Source organism: Pseudophryne corroboree, chromosome 8 (assembly GCF_028390025.1).
Source record: "Pseudophryne corroboree isolate aPseCor3 chromosome 8, aPseCor3.hap2, whole genome shotgun sequence".
Lineage (NCBI taxonomy): Eukaryota > Metazoa > Chordata > Amphibia > Anura > Myobatrachidae > Pseudophryne > Pseudophryne corroboree.
Window position 1 is genome coordinate 4,478,658 of NC_086451.1, and position 13,934 is coordinate 4,492,591.

The window sequence follows — 13,934 nt, forward strand, 5'->3', positions numbered from 1 at the left end:
GTGATATCCTGCCGTGCAAAGTGTCGCTCATGCAGGTGCAATGTGTGATTGTACCCTGACCAGTGATATACTGCCGTGCAAAGTGTCGCTCATGCAGGTGTAATGTGTGACTGTACCCTGACCAGCGATATCCTGCCGTGCAAAGTGTCACTCATGCAGGTGTAATGTGTGACTGTACACTGACCAGTGATATCCTGCCGTGCAAAGTGTCGCTCATACAGGTGCAATGTGTGACTGTACCCTGACCAGTGATATCCTGCCGTGCAAAGTGTCGCTCATACAGGTGTAATGTGTGACTGTACCCTGACCAGTGATATCCTGCCGTGCAAAGTGTCGCTCATACAGGTGTAATGTGTGACTGTACCCTGACCAGTGATATCCTGCCGTGCAAAGTGTCGCTCATACAGGTGTAATGTGTGACTGTACCCTGACCAGTGATATCCTGCCGTGCAAAGTGTCGCTCATACAGGTGTAATGTGTGACTGTACCCTGACCAGTGATATCCTGCCGTGCAAAGTGTCACTCATGCAGGTGCAATGTGTGACTGTACCCTGACCAGCGATATCCTGCCGTGCAAAGTGTCACTCATGCAGGTGTAATATGTGATTGTACCCTGACCAGCGATATCCTGCCGTGCAAAGTGTCACTCATGCAGGTGTAATATGTGATTGTACCCTGACCAGTGATATCCTGCCGTGCAAAGTGTCGCTCATGCAGGTGTAATGTGTGACTGTACCCTGACCAGCGATATCCTGCCGTGCAAAGTGTCACTCATGCAGGTGTAATATGTGATTGTACCCTGACCAGCGATATCCTGCCGTGCAAAGTGTCGCTCATGCAGGTGTAATGTGTGTCTGTACCCTGACCAGCGATATCCTGCCGTGCAAAGTGTCGCTCATACAGGTGCAATGTGTGACTGTACCCTGACCAGAGATATCCTGCCGTGCAAAGTGTCGCTCATGCAGGTGCAATGTGTGACTGTACCCTGACCAGTGATATCCTGCCGTGCAAAGTGTCACTCATACAGGTGTAATGTGTGACTGTATACTGACCAGTGACATCCTGCCGTGCAAAGTGTCGCTCATACAGGTGCAATGTGTGACTGTACCCTGACCAGCGATATCCTGCCGTGCAAAGTGTCGCTCATACAGGTGTAATGTACACGGCTGATGGGGAAAGTTTGGGCATCTCTCCGGTGTTTACACAATATTACATTTCACAGGGGTCGGCAGAGGTCAGAGGCGCCATTCCTCACTCGGAGTATTGGATAGCGAGGGCCGCGCAGGAGGACGGACACATTGTAGTATTCCTCCCTGTAAAATTGACAAAGTCCTGACTATTTCTGCGGCTCCTGATTGATCCGCCCGCTGTAATATACGTGGACGAGTCACTGGTCTCCTGGGTCTGATCTACAACATCATCAGCTCTCAATGCTTTAATTAAAACCTGGTTTAATTAAAAGTCTACAGGGTCTTTATTAGTCACAGTAATTGATTTCATTAGACTTTGAGATTTTTCAGAGGGGAAAAAACATCCTTCCTGAAAACCTGGACATGTGCCTGAAACAGCGGCAGCATTCAATTGGGGGCATCCACCCATCATATTACATATGTTGTAGCAGAGAACAAGCTGCTCTCTCGTCAGGATGCTCACCGGATGCTGCCATATTTCTGGAAAAGTCTGGGTCAGACATGGAAATAAACCCACTCACCGCTGTCTCCTATGGATCAAATCACATTTGAACAATCAAGTTGCATCATCAGATTGGCAGATGACCCCCATTTGGCTTTCAGATCCTGAAGGTGTATAGGTGTGGAGCCCCCTCTCCCCCCCTGCACAGCATGCCAGTATGTAGCGGGCACATCCGGGGGTAGGAGTGCCACTCCGCTGAGCTGGTAACGCTGAGACTGGTGACTGCGGCACAAATGCTTATTCTGGAGACACCTGTCAGATGCAATGCCGGACTCTCCCGGCACAGAGCTACCAGGCTTCACATCCATCAGAAATTCCAGCTCTGGCAGCACCGTGACAATTACTGACCAGTCCTGCCACACAACTGGTCATATGGGCAGAGATGGGACAACTGTGATGGCGGGATGAGGTGTCACGGCGCTGATAATAAGGGTCCGCCCACTGGACAGTGCTTCTCATGCAAACTGGGATTATTATTGCTTGCACTATATTGTATTACACATTTGTGTGCATTTTATGTCCACTGTTTGTAGGTTGGGTTGTACACAGTGCAGCTGTTATGTAAATATGCCCTCTGTATACTGTAAAGTCTTTCCTGGCCATTGTGTCTATATACCGGTAGCAGGCATCCCACTGGTTTGCTTTAGCAGACATGCTGGAGCCACATACCGCAGAGAAACAAGATATGTCCGCAATCTGCGTCCACTGAGCTACGTTGTGGGCCTCATTTATTAACACTAACATGGTGCAGCACATCTAGTCGCACAACTGCGCATAATGGCCCTCATTCAGCATGAATTGCTATATTGCAAAAACACTTATCTGAAGACTACGCATGTGCGCGTGCGAGAAATCCGTATTGAAATCGCCATGCATTTGCAGCCACAGTGAAATGTGACTGCAGAATGACTGACAGGAAGTGAGCGTTTGTGGGTGTTAACATGGCGTTTGTGGGGAGTGGCTGGAAAAACACAGGCGCGTCAGGAACGTTTTCGGGGCGTGTATCTGATATCAGCTGCGATTAAAAACATGGCGCTGGTGTGACTGCATCCACATTATTCTGAGCAGGCATGGGCCACCCCAGTTGTCGATGGTACTTGGCAACTCTGCGTCTGCCTATAGATGAGATCGCAGCGGCGGGGCGTCTTTTAATATTTCAGAGCGGCTCTACACGCGCGATTTCTCGCAGTAGCAGTTTTAAGACAATGGGCAATCTCAGTCTGATTAGCGACCCGCGCTGAATGAGACCCAATGCTCTCCGCTATACAATATTTACATGCAAGTGTAAAAATCTATATTCCCTTAGGGCGGGATGTATTAAGATACTTCGCTGCCCCTCGCCAGTTACCGCAGCGCTGTTGATCGCATATGTACTAATATATGCGATAAATATCGCAATGCGGTGACGGAGGCCCCCCGCGATACCTGTGAGGTAGTCTGCGGGGGGTCTCCATCACCTCCCAGCGGTCTCCACACTGGCTAGACGCCGAGAAGCAGCAGCAGTCTGCCCCCGGCGCCTCCTCCTCCCCCCTGCAGCCGGAAGGACCTCCGGCTGCGTTGCTAGGGGGAGGAGGAGATTACCTTCCGGATCCAGGGCAGCCTGGAGGAAGGTATGCCGGGGGGAGAGGTGTCTGCGGTGGGGGCGGCGGGTTGCGGCGGTCGGTAGGCGATACCCTGGACGGCGAAAACGTGGCGGTAGGGTCTTAGTACATTTGAAAATGTGGTAAAACCCCCGTTTTCGGGGTTTTACTGCATTTTTCCTTTAGTACATCCCGCCCTTAGTCTGGAACAGTACGTCCTGTCGTCACATTGGGCCCCTCCTCCATTCTTACTACAGCGGGGGCCACATCACCCCCCCCCCCCCCCCCGAGCTGGCAATCTTCTACCAGAAAGTCAGCGAGTACGGTTTACATGCCTTCTAATATGTGGTTACAGACAGACATGTTCCTGTATCCGGCTGCCTGTAACTGCTCTGACTGTGTTTCATCTACTGATGTACACAACGTAGGAAAGGGTTCTTCACGGTAAGGGCAATAAGGATTTGGAACTCCCTGCCGGAGAAGGTAATAATGGCGGACTGGTTACATTTCTAACTGGAAAACGTATCCAGAGCTATAGCCTTTATCATAGTGACATTAATATCTGGGAGTGGTAAGAATCATAATTGTCAATTGGTGGTAAACCATTACTCCAGCAGGTGCATTATAATGTGCACAGCGTAATACAGAATACAGATTGTACCCGACGGGCATTTCGCCTCTTTCCAACCTCACTAACTATGTAACTATGGGGGTCATTCCGAGTTGATCGCTAGCTGCCGTTGTTCGCAGCGCAGCGATCAGGCTAAAAATCGGCATTTCTGCGCATACACCACAATGCGCACGCGCGATGTACGGGTACAAAGTCCTTTGTGGTTTTGCACAGGTTCTAGCGAAGCTTTCATTCGCACGTCAGAACGCAGGAAGATTGACATGAAGTGGGCGTTTCTGGGTGGCAGCCAACCGTTTTAAGGGAGTGCTTAGAAAAACGCAGGCATGTCGGGGAAAACGCAGGCGTGGCTGGGCGAACGCTGGGCGGGTGTGTGATGTCAAAAGCCGCCCCTCCAACGTTAGAATCATCGCACAGGATAAGTAACTACAGGGCTGGTCTTGTTTTGCACAAAATTATTTTGCAGGCGCTCTGCTGCACAGGCGTTCGCACTTCTTCAAAGCGAAAATACACTCCCCAGTGGGCGGCGACTATGCGTTTGCACGGCTGCTAAAAACTGCTAGCGAGCGATCAACTCGGAATGACCCCCAATGTACTTAGCATCCCCAAGGCTCCTAGCCGCCTGCAGTGATGGGAGTTCTGCATATACAGTATACAGTACATTGGATGCAGTATATTCATCATACATTTGACGCTACTGCCCTCTGCTGGTGACATTGGGAATTTCACTTACATGCATATTTCTAATGGGGAATAAAATAAGATATACACATTATATATCACATTATATACTGCTGTCCTTGTATATTCTTATTGTGTTACTCTCCTATAAAATATTGTCAGGTACAGAGCCGGCCATAGGCATAGGCAAACTAGGCAATTGCCTAGGGCATTTGATATGCCTAGGGTCATCAGCAGCTTCTGCTGATTAAAATGATATGCGGCATGCCTATATTCTGTGTGTAGCATTTCATATGCAGATACAGCCACAGTCTCCCACAGTATATAGGTATGCTGCATATCATTTTAATCAGCAGAAGCTGCTTGTGCATCCTAACCACATAGCAATGCAAATAAGATCCATTTTCATAAAAAAATGTGCCCGACATTAGCATTGAGGCAAGATTTATGAGGACACATCTGTATTCAAGCAGAGGCAGAGGTAACAGTGTTAGTGGCAGTGTGAGTGTTGTGTGTATGTGAGTAGGTTGGTTGTGCAGTAGTGTTCGGAATATGTGTAAGGAGCATTATGTGTCATGTAAAAATGCATTAATAATGTGCAACATATGTGTAAGGGGCACTATGTGTGTCATTATGTGTATAAGGGCATTAATAATGTGCGGCATATGTGTAACAGGGTACTACTGTATGTGTGTCATTATGTGTATAGGGGCACTAATATTGTGCAGCAAATGTGTAGGGGGCACTATGTGTGTCATTATGTTTATAAGGGCATAAATAATGTGCGGCATATGTGTAAGGGACATTATGTGTAAAAGGGCATTAATAAAGGTTGTCATAATGTGTAAGGCACATTATGTTTATAAGGACATTAATAATGTGTCTCATATGTGTAAGGGGCATTACTGTGTGGCATTATGTGTATAAGGTGCTCTACTATGTAGCGTTGCATATAGAAAGGGCACTACTGTGTCGTCTAATGTGAATAAAGAGCAATAGGGTGTGGTGTAATGTGAATAAGGAGCAATTCAGTGTGATGTAATGTGAATAAGGAGCAATTCAGTGTGATGTAATGTGTATAAGAGGCTCTACTGTGAGGAGTAACGTTTATAAGGTAAAGTGATAATACTGTGGGATGTAATATGAATTATGGACACTATCGCATGATCAAATGTGAATAAAGTTGCAGTACTGTGTGGCGTAATTGGAATTGGGGTTACTATTGTGTGGCCATGCCCCTTGCCAGCAAAAACACACCCCTTTTTGGGCTGTGCGCCAAATGTGCAAACTGTTCCTATTCAAAATATAGGGGGTACAAACCCCCAAATAAGGACTGCTATGGATGAGGGGTGATGGTGCTGGGAAAGTGGTGCAAGGTCAGAGGCGGAACCAGCGGTGGTGCTTGGGGGGCACCAGCCAAAATCTTGCCTAGGGCATCATATTGGTTAGGGCCGGCTCTGGTCAGGTAAAAAGTATAATAATGAAACTAAATCCCGGTACATACTATAACGCTCAGTCGGCAGGTCAGGGAAACGCTCCGATCTGCGCTGTGTATGTCGTACACACGGCGCTGCTGTTAGCTGAGTGCGCAGGTTCTCCTGATCCAACCGTTTGCAGGAGCGCTGTAAGACGATTATCGGCTAATGCTGCTGCGTGCTTGCCTATACGATTATCTGGCCAATCAGCTGATACCGGTCCGGGGGATCAGACGACAATTGCATAGGTGGGTGCTACTTTTCGTGGGGGCGGTGATAAGAATAACATAATATTATATAAGAATGGCTTATGGGAGCAGACTGGGCCAAGCGGCTCTTCTCTGCCGTCACATTCTATGGGCAAAATTTACTAAGAATCCTGTTTGCCCGTTCTCCGGGAGGTGGCACTCGATGTCCCGGCTGTCGGGATCCCGGCGGTCAGCATACCGGCGCCGAAATCCCGACCGCCGAAATACCAACAACTATTTTCCCTCTTGGAGTGTCCACGACACCCCTGGAGGGAGAATAAATAGCGTGGTGCGCGTAGTGCGCCACCGTGCCCGCAAGGGGCTCTTCTGCGCTCGCCTCGCTGCTGGCCTTCCGGCGGTTGGGATCCCGGCAGCCGGGCAATCATAGTAGACGCCGTTCTCCGGCGTATTTAGCCTTTTTTTCAAACTTGGAGATTTACTAAAGGCAAACACGGGAATATAATTCCAAACTGAACGGCAAGACACAGGTGAACCTGAAGATAGACGTGACTGCACCATCGCACCAACTCCAAGTACTTTCTCTAGAAGAGAATACAACACGGAAATTTACTAAGAAACACGGAGCAAGACTCAGGACAATGGTGGTCATTCCGAGTTGTTCGCTCGCTAGCTGCTTTTAGCAGCAGTGCAAACGCTAAGCCGCTGCCCTCTGGGAGTGTATCTTAGCTTAGCAGAATAGCGACCGAAAAGATCGCAGCGATGCTACAAAAAAAGATTGTGCAGTTTCTGAGTAGCTCCAGACCTACTCCTAGCTTGCGATAACTTCAGACTGTTTAGTTCCTGGTTTGACGTCACAAACACGCCCTGCGTCCGGCCAGTCACTCCCCCGTTTCTCCAGCCACTCCTGCGTTTGTATCTGACACACCTGCGTTTTTTAGCACACTCCCGGAAAACAGTCAGTTACCTCCCAGAAACGCCCCTTTCCTGTCAATCATTCACCGATCAGCAGAGCGACTGAAAAGCGTCGCTAGACCTTGTGTGAAACTGCATGGGCTTTTGTGAAAGTACGTCACGCGTGCGCACTGCGACACATACAAGAAATGCCGATTTTTAGCCTGGTCGCTGCGCTGCAAACAACGGCAGCTAGCGATCAACTCGGAATGAGGGCCAAAATACACTCTGCAAATACACAACCCTGTGAGCAGAAGCCGGTGTACACAAATCTATGTGACCCGTGTCATCTGTGTGATCCGTGTCATCTGAGTGATCCGTGTCATCTGTGTGATCCGTGTCATCTGTGTGATCCGTGTCATCTGAGTGATCCGTGTCATCTGTGTGATCCGTGTGATCCGTGTCATCTGTGTGATCCGTGTGATCCGTGTCATCTGTGTGATCCGTGTCATCTGAGTGATCCGTGTCATCTGAGTGATCCGTGTCATCTGTGTCATCTGTGTGATCCGTGTAATCTGAGTGATCCGTGTCATCTGAGTGATCCGTGTCATCTGAGTGATCCGTGTCATCTGTGTGATCCGTGTCATCTGTGTGATCCGTGTCATCTGAGTGATCCGTGTCATCTGAGTGATCCGTGTCATCTGTGTGATCCGTGTCTTCTGTGTGATCCGTGTCATCTGTGTCATCTGTGTGATCCATGTCATCTGTGTGATCCGTGTCATCTGAGTGATCCGTGTCATCTGAGTGATCCGTGTCATCTGTGTGATCCGTGTCATCTGAGTGATCCGTGTCATCTGTGTGATCCGTGTCATCTGTGTGATCCGTGTCATCTGAGTGATCCGTGTCATCTGAGTGATCCGTGTCATCTGTGTGATCCGTGTCATCTGTGTGATCCGTGTCATCTCAGTGATCCGTGTCATCTGAGTGATCCGTGTCATCTGTGTGATCCGTGTCATCTGTGTGATCCGTGTCATCTGTGTCATCTGTGTGATCCGTGTCATCTGTGTGACCCGTGTCATCTGTGTGACCCGTGTCATCTGTGTGATCCGTGTCATCTGTGTGATCCGTGTCATCTGAGTGATCCGTGTCATCTGTGTGATCCGTGTCATCTGAGTGATCCGTGTCATCTGAGTGATCCGTGTCATCTGTGTGATCCGTGTCATCTGTGTGATCCGTGTCATCTGTGTGATCCGTGTCATCTGAGTGATCCGTGTCATCTGTGTGATCCGTGTCATCTGTGTGATCCGTGTCATCTGAGTGATCCGTTTCATCTGTGTGATCCGTGTCATCTGTGTGATCCGTGTCATCTGTGTGATCCGTGTCATCTGTGTGACCCGTGTCATCTGTGTGATCCGTGTCATCTGTGTGATCCGTGTCATCTGAGTGATCCGTGTCATCTGTGTGATCCGTGTCATCTGTGTGATCCGTGTCATCTGTGTGATCCGTGTCATCTGAGTGATCCGTGTCATCTGAGTGATCTGTGTCATCTGTGTGATCCGTGTCATCTGTGTGATCCGTGTCATCTGTGTGATCCGTGTCATCTGTGTGATCCGTGTCATCTGAGTGATCCGTGTCATCTGTGTGATCTGTGTCATCTGTGTGATCCGTGTCATCTGAGTGATCCGTGTCATCTGTGTGATCCGTGTCATCTGTGTGATCCGTGTCATCTGTGTGATCCGTGTCATCTGAGTGATCCGTGTCATCTGAGTGATCCGTGTCATCTGTGTCATCTGTGTGATCCGTGTCATCTGTGTGATCCGTGTCATCTGTGTGATCCGTGTCATCTGAGTGATCCGTGTCATCTGTGTCATCTGTGTGATCCGTGTCATCTGAGTGATCCGTGTCATCTGTGTGATCCGTGTCATCTGAGTGATCCGTGTCATCTGAGTGATCCGTGTCATCTGTGTGATCCGTGTCATCTGAGTGATCCGTGTCATCTGAGTGATCCGTGTCATCCGTGTCATCTGTGTGATAAGTGTCATCTTTGTGATCAGACGCCCGTATTTTGGGGTAGTCCCTCGCAGCCCGAAAGAGTGGGCACCCCTACCGTATACATCCTAGTAAAGTGGGCAGAATGTTGTTTCTTTAGCGATTCACAGGGGTCCTCGAGGGGGTGGGGCCTACTGTCACGTTTATATGTAATAGAATCATTTTATGCTAATATGCAAATATCAACCAATTGCAGACTTTCTTCCTGTGAGGGGGCAGGGCTTAATGACACAACTAGACCGGACAGTAGTCAGGGATCATGTGATCTGTGCAGTGCTTGTATAAGTAAATAAATCTGCCAATAAACAGCCAGTCCGCTGATTGGCTAACAGACAGGCCACTTACAGCCAATCAGTGACCTGTTACTATGGTAGCAGCCACTGATTGGCTGACGGCCAAACAAGTGATAGACCTCACATGGGTCCCACCACTTGTGGTACAGAATGTACATGCGGCGTGGCTCTGTCCGCTATGGATCAGGACATTCCCTTTCTTTATTTTTAACCCCTGGGATGATGGGGGGGGGTACATTGGCCCTCATTCCGAGTCGTTCGCTCGGTATTTTTCATCGCATCGCAGTGAAATTCCGCTTAGTGCGCATGCGCAATATTCGCACTGCGACTGCGCCAAGTATCTTTGCTATGAAGAAAGTATTTTTACTCACGGCTTTCTCATCGCTCCGGCGAACGTAATGTGATTGACAGGAAATGGGTGTTACTGGGCGGAAACACGGCGTTTTATGGGCGTGTGGCTAAAAACGCTACCGTTTCCGGAAAAAACGCAGGAGTGGCCGGAGAAACGGGGGAGTGGTTGGGCGAACGCTGGGTGTGTTTGTGACGTCAAACCAGGAACGACAAGCACTGAACTGATCGCACAGGCAGAGTAAGTCTGGAGCTACTGAGAAACTGCTAAGTAGTTTGTGCTCGCAATATTGCGAATACATCGGTCGCAATTTTAAGATGCTAAGATACACTCCCAGTAGGCGGCGGCTTAGCGTGTGTAACTCTGCTAAATTCGCCTTGCGACCGATCAACTCGGAATGAGGGCCATTGTTTTTCTCTCTAATTTGTAACTATTTAATTACCTTTCCGCAAAGAGAAGCAGAGATGACACGTATCTGCGCACACGCTGCTCACGGGCAGGATCATAGAAACTGCGCACAAACACGACGGAGCTCGCACACTATTAAACCCGATTACCAGAAAACACGATTCTGACAAAACTCACATATTCCAGCGAAGCCAATCGTCTAGAAACGCGCTCCATACACCAGTCCTAGTAAATTTACCCCTATGTTTGGGTTGAGGTCGGGTGACCGGCGGTCGTAATCCCGGGGATGATATCTCATCCGCCAGGATGCCGGTAGGGGGCGAGTGCAACGAAGCACCTTGTGGGGCGTGCTGCGCTCGCCATGGTGCAGGCTCGGTGGCTCTCTGCGCTCACCACAGGTTCTACTCCCACTCTACGGGTGTTATGCGCACCCAGGAGTGGAGTTAGCCCTGGACCCCCTGCCGGCATCTTGGCGGCCGGGATCATGGCGGTGGTATGCTGACGCCGGTCACCTGACTACATTCCCTATGTTTCTGTATTGTTTTTGTCATTCTGGCATTACATACAACTTCTGCCACAGACATCAAATTATATTTAAAACTCCTTTAAACAACAAAGGACATAGGGGGTCATTCCGACCCGTTCACACGCAGCAGTTCTTCGCTGCAATGCGAACGGGTCAGAACTGCGCATGCGCGGTGACCGCAATGCACACGCGTGTCGTTGTCGCAGGGCATCGGCCAGAATAAAGAAGAAAGTGATCGCTAGCGCGATCGCAAGAAGGTTGACAGCAGGGAGGCGTTCCGGGAAGTCTATTAACCGTTTTCCGGGCGTGGAGATCCGAATGCAGGCGTGTCCAGGGGTTTGGAGGGCGGATGTCTGACGTCAATCCTGGGACCTTCGTCGCTGGATCCGTCGCACAGGGTCAGTAAGTCTGACCCTGGTCTTGTTTTGCAGGAAACTTTTTTAGCATAGCAGGACTGCACAAGCGATCGCACCCTGCTGTGCTAAAATACACTCCCCCCATAGGCGGCGTCTAGTTGCAAAAAGTTGCTACGTGCGATCAGCTCGGAATGAGGGCAATTTGTCCTCATTCCGAGTTGATCGCTAGCTGCCGTTGTTCGCTGTGTAGCGATCATTTAAAAAAACTGCAAAACTACGCATGCGTATAAGCCACAATGCACAGGCGCGGCGTACGGGTACAAAGAGCATCATTGTTTCGCACTGCTTCTAGCGTCGATTCCATTCGCACAGCCGATCGCAAGGAGATTGACAGGAAGAAGGCGTTTGTGGGTGTCAACTGACCGTTTTCTTGGTGTGTTTGGAAAAACACAGGCGTGTTCACGCGTTTGCAGGGCGGGTATCTGACGTCAATTCCGGGACCTTCGTCGCAGCAATCATCGCACAGGATAAGTAACTACAGGGCTGGTCTTGTTTTGCACAAAATGTTTTTGTACCGCTCGGCTGCACAGGCGTTCGCACTCTTGCAAAGCGAAAATACCCTCCCCCGTGGGCGGCGACTATGCGTTTGCACGGCTGCTAAAAGTAGCTAGCTCGGAATGAGGGCCATTATTTGGATTTTCAGATAATCCATGAAATTTTTTTTTAAAGTTTGTTTTTTTCTAATGAGAAAATAATTTAGCAAAGCACTTTCTGGGCAAAGAAAAGTTTTTTATTTCCTTTACAGTTTTCTTGTACAAGAAACACTTGAAATATTTTTTTTCAATTAACACTTTCATCCATATATGTCTCTGAAAACACCCATTTTCCAGGTCAAGCCACAAATATTTAGTATCCCCCCAGTTTAAGGAGGAAGGACTGCGGCAGGTATCTCCAATACCCGATCCCTACATTTCCACCCGCAGCCGCATCCCCCATAGGTTTCTATGGGGAATGCGATGCTGCCCGATATATCAATATCGGGAATGTGTAGCATTCTCGACATTGTCCCGCGCAGCTATCGACATCTCCTGATTGCGGTAGCCCATTGCAGCCTATAGGCTACAATTTGGAAAAATAGGATTTAATTACCTACCGGTAAATCCTTTTCTCGTAGTCCATAGAGGATACTGGGGTCTATTAAGTACAAGGGGTATAGACGGGTCCAGTAGGAGCCATGGGCACTTTTAGAATTTGATAGTGTGGCTGGCTCCTCCCTCTATGCCCCTCCCACCAGAGTCAGTCTAGGAAACTTTGCCCGAGGAGACGGACATAAATGAGAGAAGGGTATAAAAGGATAGTGGTGAGATTCCGAATCAGCTCACACAACAAGAGGAAAGCCATGCTAACCCAACTTTAACCAGGAACAGCAACAGCTGAACCAACAATACTTAACCAGGTAACAGTGCAGGAAGAACGAAGCACCGGGCGGGCACCCAGCACCCTCTACGGACTACGAGAAAAGGATTTACCTGTAGGTAATTAAAATCCTATTTTCTCTTACGTCCTAGAGGATACTGGGAATCCATTTAGTACCATGGGGATGTACCAAAGCTCCCAAACCGGTGGGAGAGTGCTGAGGTTCCTGCAGAACTGATTGACCAAACTGGAGGTCCTCAGAGGCCAAAGTATCGAACTTGTAGAACTTAGCAAACGTGTTCGAACCAGACATAGTAGCTGCTCGGCCGAGCTGTAAAGCCGAGACACCCCGGGCAGCTGCCCAGGAAGAACCAACCGAACTAGTAGAATGGGCTTGTACAGATTTTGGACATGGCAAACCTGCCGTGTCAGAAGCATGCTGGATAGTAAGTCTGATCCAGCGTGCAATATTCTGCTTTGAAGCAGGACACCCAATCTTATTGGGATCATAAAGAATGAACAGCGAGTCAGAATTCCTGTGACGAGCTGTCCTCTTTATGTATACCTTCAAAGCCCTCACAACGGTGGTCATTACAAGTTGATCGCTCGCTAGCAGTTTTTAGCAGCCGTGCAAACGCTAAGCCGCCGCCCTCTGGGAGTGTATCTTAGCTTAGCAGAAGTGCGAACGATTGCATCGCAGAACGGCTACAAAAAAATATTGTGCAGTTTCTGAGTAGCTTCAGACCTACTCAGCGCTTGCGATCACTTCACACCATTCAGTTCCGGATTTGACGTCACAAACACGCCCTGCATTCGGCCAGCCATGACTGCGTTTTTCCTGGCACGCCTGCGTTTTTTCGAACACTCCCTGAAAACGGTAAGTTGCCACCCAGAAATGCGCACTTCATGTCAATCACTCTGCGGTCAGCAGTGCGACTGAAAAGCTTCGCTAGACCTTGTGTGAAAATACATCGGCCGTTGTGAAAGTACATCGCGCGTGCGCACTGCGCCGCATACGCATGCGCAGAAGTGCCATTTTTTTCCTTTATCGCAGCGCAGCGAACATTTTCAGCTAGCGATCAACTCGGAATGACCCCCAACATCCAAAGACTTTGAAGTAGCGGAAGTGTCGGTGATAACCGGAACCACAATAGGTTGGTTGATGTGAAATGCAGACACCACTTTCCTTATGGAAAATTAAATAGGGGCTCTTGTGAGACAAAGCCCCCAGTTCCGACACACGTCTTGCTGAGGCCAAGGCCAACAGTGTAATGGTCTTCCATGTAAGATATTTTACGTCCACCTCCTGTAATGGTTCAATCCAGTCTGATTGGAGGAACTGCAGCACCAAATTGAGATCCCAAGGTGCCGTGGGAGGCAC